This window comes from Scomber scombrus, chromosome 23 (genome assembly GCF_963691925.1).
Source record: "Scomber scombrus chromosome 23, fScoSco1.1, whole genome shotgun sequence".
NCBI lineage: Eukaryota > Metazoa > Chordata > Actinopteri > Scombriformes > Scombridae > Scomber > Scomber scombrus.
This window is the reverse complement of record NC_084992.1, coordinates 3,472,580-3,477,579: the sequence shown is the minus strand read 5'-3', so window position 1 is coordinate 3,477,579 and position 5,000 is coordinate 3,472,580. Positions and strand designations below refer to the sequence as shown.

The 5,000-nt window shown below is 47.7% G+C and overlaps 1 protein-coding gene and 1 pseudogene across 1 annotated transcript in view; one reads left to right on the top strand and one right to left on the bottom strand.

Moving 5' to 3' along the window:
- LOC134006179 (zinc finger protein 208-like) overlaps positions 1-5,000 on the top strand; it is a 1,001,836-nt gene that overhangs the window by 470,886 nt on the left and 525,950 nt on the right. The gene's annotated exons all lie outside the window — the stretch shown is intronic.
- LOC134006192 (F-box/WD repeat-containing protein 7-like) overlaps positions 1-5,000 on the bottom strand; it is a 22,809-nt pseudogene that overhangs the window by 13,025 nt on the left and 4,784 nt on the right.

Sequence of the window (5,000 nt, the reverse complement as noted above, 5' to 3'; positions counted from 1 at the left end):
AGAATTCACCAACTTCTCACTTGATTTATAACCTCAGTAAACGTTTTCAAAATGTGTTTATGGTCTCAATCGCTAGTTTAAAGCCTTCTTCAATGCAGTATGATGTTCATTTGGGACATTTTGGCCTCCCTGATTTTATATGTGACGATAAAGCAGGGTATGCATTAGGGCGTGGCTACGTCGTGATTGACAGGTTGATTGGTTCACAGGTTCAGGAGGGCGCCTCATGCTCCTTCTGATGCCCATATAAGTAGAATCCCTGTTTTTATTTTTCCCAGCATGCACCGGAAATTTTCAAGATGGCGCTGCTCAGATCCGAAACTATTCGCTTCCAAGCAGCAGTCCACAAACCAATGGGTGACGTCACGGATGTTACGTCCATTTTATATACAGTCTATGGTTTAACACTAACTTTCAGTACTTTCAGATAGCTGGGGGTTTCGAGACATTTCAGAGCACAGAGAAGAGACGCAGACTCACAAATTAGAAAAGTTGAGAACTGCAGGATTCATATTTGACATCCTGTCTGATGAATAAATAATAAATAAATAATAAAACTAAAGAGCTGCCTGTAGAAATAAAGCATGATGTGTGTGAGATGAGACGAACATAAATCCCTTGTTTGTCACTCTGAGCCGAGGCAGCAGAAAATCATCATCTACATAATCAATACGTCTGTCTGCTCCACACACACACACACACACACACACACACACACACACACACACACACACACACACACACACACACACACACACACACACACACACACAGACACACACAGTGTCCTACCTTGCCCGTGATGGCCGACCAGACTTTGAGCGTGTTGTCGTCCGAGCCGCTGACGATGAGGTCGCCGCTGAACTGCAGACACGTGATCACATGATCGTCGTGACCTTTCAACACCTGAAAAAAAGAAGATAAGAAAAGAGTTAACCCTCCATCTCTTTTGACTGTTCCTTCTTTCCTTCCTTCTTTCCTCCCTCCTTACTCCTTTCCTTCCTCCCTTCCTTCTCTCCTTACTTCCTCTTTTCCTCCCTCCCTCCCTCCTTACTCCTTTCCTTCCTCATTCCTTCTTTCCTCCATTCTTTCCTTCCTTCCTTCCTTCTTCCTGTCCCTCCTTCCTGCATCCTTCCTTTCCTTCATTCTTTCCTTCATTCCTTCCTCCCTTCCTTCTTGCCTCACTTCCTTCTTACCTTCCTTCCCTTCCATTATTTTCTTCCTTTCCTTCCTTCCTTACTCCTTTCCTTCCTTCCTTCCTTCATTCTTTCCTTCCTTCCTCCTGTCCCTCCTTCCATCATTCCTTCCTCCCTTCCTTCTTTCCTCACTTCCTTCTTACCGTCCTTTCTCATTTTCTTCCTCCCTTCCTTCTCTCCTTACTTCCTTCCTCTTTTCCTCCCTCCCTCCTTACTCCTTTCCTTCCTTCCTTCCTTCCTTTCCTTCCTTCCTCCATTCTTTCCTTCCTTCCTTCTTTCCTCCCTCCCTCCCTCCCTCCTACCTTCCTTCCTTTCCTTCCTCCCTTCCTTTTCTCCTTACTTCCTTCCTCTTTTCCTCCCTCCCTCCCTCATTCCTCCTTTCCTCCCTTCCATCCTTCCTTCCTCCTGTCCTTCCTTGACCTGAGGACAACAGGAGGGTTAAATGACTCGTCGATCCTCATTTACATATCAAGTGTGTGTGTGTGTGTGTGTGTGTGTGTGTGTGTGTGTGTGTGTGTGTGTGTGTGTGTGTGTGTGTGTGTGTGTACCATGGGCTCCCGGGTGTCCCCCTTCCTCCAGTTGTCCTCTATGCGGTGTTGTCGTATGTAGGCCGACTTCCACGGACTGACCGCGATACCGGGCTTCACACACTTACTGCGACGAGACGACAAACTCTCTGAGATACCTGAAGAGAGACGAGAGAGAAGAAGACATTCAAATACCGCCTTAAAAAAACTACATTTAAGGTGGAGCATATCTAGCACATTTACAGGTCTGTATTTATATTGACGTAAACTGCGATTATTGTCATTTTAACCCTCCTGTTGTCCTCGTGTCAAGGAAGGAAGGGAGGAAGAAAAAAGGAAGGAAGGGAGGAAGAAAAGGAGGGAAGAAGGAAGAAGGAAGGAAAGGAGGAAGAAGGAAGGAAAGGGAGGAAGAAAAGGAGGGAAGAAAGAAGAAGGAAGGAAAGGAGGAAGGAAGGAAGGAAAGGAGGGAGGAAGGAAGGAAGGGTGGAAGAAGGAAGGAAAGGAGGGAGGGAGGAAGGAAGGAAAGGAGGAAGGAAGAAGGAAGGAAAGGAGAGAGGAAAGAAGGAATGAAGGAAGGAAGAATATAGGAAAGGAAGGAGGGAGGGAGGAAGGGAGGGAGGGAGGGAGGAAGGAAGGAAGGAAAGGAGGAAGGAAGGAAGGAAGGAAGGAAGGAAGGAAGGAAGGAAGGACAGAAGAAAGGGGGATGGAGGAAGGAAAGGAGAGAGGAAAGAAGGAAGGAGGGAAAGAAGAATATAGGAAAGGAGGGAGGGAGGGAGGGAGGGAGGGAGGGAGGGAGGGAGGGAGGGAGGGAGGAAGGAAGGAAGGAAAGAAGGAAGGAAGGAAGGAAGGAAGGAAGGAAGGAAGGAAGGAAGGAAGGAAGGAAGGAAGGAAGAAGGGCGATGGAGGAAGGAAAGAAGGAAGGGAGGAAAGAGAGAGGAAGGAAAGAAAGAGAATGGGATAGAGAAAATGAGGGAATGAAGGAAAGGAAAGAGGGAAAGAAAGAAGGAAGGATGAAAGGGGATGGAGGAAGGGAGGAAGGAAAGGAAGGAAGGAAGGAAGGAAAATTAGAGGCATGGATTTCCACTTTCACACAGGACATAAAGCAGGAATCTCCTGTTCTCTAACTTCTAATGACTTTACTTCCTCTTCTCATTAACATGCAGACCCTCGCAGGTATGCATTCATATTCTCTCCGAGCGTTCCCGTCGGTATGACGACAGCGTAGCGAAAAATACAAATCAGAGCTCATTTGTGAAGCTTGGCGAGCCCTCGGTTAGCGCTGGCTTCATTAGTATGGCTCTAACGCTAGGTAGGCTCATTGGTATGGCTGCTGAGTGCTGGCAGTGAGTCTCAACTGACTGGCAGGAAGCCCGGAGAGAAACACACACACACACACACACACACACACACACACACACACACGTATACAGCCACTGCATTGCGCTGAATGAAGGAGGAGTGACTATTTGCATGTTACACTCAGGTTAGAAAAGCACTATAACGTCTGAGTAAAGCTCCTCTCTTCTATTTGTTTCCACTCCCACAGAGTCCTTCCTCCCTTCCTTTCCTCCATCCTTTCCTTCATTCCTTTTCTTCCTTCTTTCCTTTCCTCCATTCCTTCCTTTCCTCCATTCCTTCCTCACTTCCTTCCTTTCCTCCATTCCTTCCTCACTTACTTCCCTCCATCCTTCCACCCTCCCTCCTTTCCTTCCTTCCCTCCTTCCTTCTTTCCTACCTTCCTTCCTCACTCCTTCCTTTCCTCCCTTCCTTCATCAATCCTTTCCTTCCTTCCTTCCTTCCTTCCTTCCTTCCTTCCTTCCTTCCTTCCTTCCTCACTTCCTTCCCTCCATCCTTCAACCCTCCCTCCTTTCCTTCCTTCCTTCCCTCTTTCCTTCACCCCCATCCTTCCTCCCTTCCTTCCTCCATCCTTTCCTTTCCTCCATTCCTTCCTCACTTCCTTCCCTTCATCCTTCCACCTTCCCTCCTTTCCTTCCTTCTTTCCTCCCTTCCTTCCTCCATCCTTCCTCCATCCTTTCCTTCCTTCCTTCCTTCCTTTTCTTCCTCCCTTCCTTTCCTCACTTCATTCCTCCATCCTTCCTTCCCTTCCTTCCTTCCTTCTTCCTCCATTCCTTCCTCCCTCCCTCCCTCCTTTCCTTCCTCCTTCCTTCCTCCCTCCTTTCCTTCCTTCTTCCTCCCTTCCTTCCTTCTCCTTTCCTTCCTTCTTTCCTCCCTTCCTTCCTCCATCCTTCCTCCATCCTTTCCTTCCTTCCTTCCTTTTCTTCCTCCCTTCCTTTCCTCACTTCCTTCCTCCATCCTTCCACCCTCCCTCCTTTCCTTCCTTCCCTCCTTCCTTCCTTCTTTCCTCCATTCCTTCCTCCCTCCCTCCCTCCTTTCCTTCCCTCCTTCCTTCTTTCCTCCCTTCCTTCCTCCCTCCTTTCCTTCCTTCTTCCTCCCTTCCTTCCTTCCTCCTTTCCTCCCTCCTTTCCTTCCTTCTTCCTCCCTTCCTCCCTCAGGTTAGAAAGCACTATAACGTCTGAGTAAAGCTCCTTTCTCTCTTTCTATTTTTTATCCTGTTTTTTATATTTGTTTCCACTCCCACAGAGTCTGAGCCGAAGGATGAACTCTCACAGTCAGAGCAGAGAAATACAGAAGCTTTTTTTTTATTATCTGGTTTTTTAAAAAGGATTTCAGGAGAGGATTCATCACAACTTGCCCAAAAAGAAAAATCCCCCCTAAAAAAGAGAAAGAAGAAGAGGAGGAAAAAAAGGAAGGAGTCCTGCAGAGTTGATCATGTTTTTTGGCTTCTACAGTTTAAGGATTAAAAGTCTGGTGATGTAAAACAAAATAAATCCTTCCTCCCTCCTTCTTTCCTTCCCTCCTTCCATCTGTCCTTCCTCCATCCCCCTTTCTTCTTTCCTTCTGTCCTTCCTTCCTCCCTCCCTCCCTCCTTCTCTCTTTCTTTCCTCCCTCCTAACTTCCTTCTTTCCTCCATCCTTCCTTCCTTTTCCTCCCTTCCTTCCTTCTTTCCTCCCTCCCTCCTTCTCTCTTTCTTTCCTCCCCCCTAACTTCCTCCCTTCCTTTCTCCCTCCCTCCCTCGTTCCTCCTTCCATCCTACCTTCCTTCCTTCTTCCTCTCTTCCTTCCTCCCTTCCTTCCCTCTTCCTCCCTCCCACCTTCCTTCCTTATTTATTTCTTCCGTCCGTCCTTCCTTCCTTTCTTTCCTCCCTCCCTTCCTTCCTTCTTCCCTTCCTCCTTTCCTTCATCCCTTCCTTCCCTCC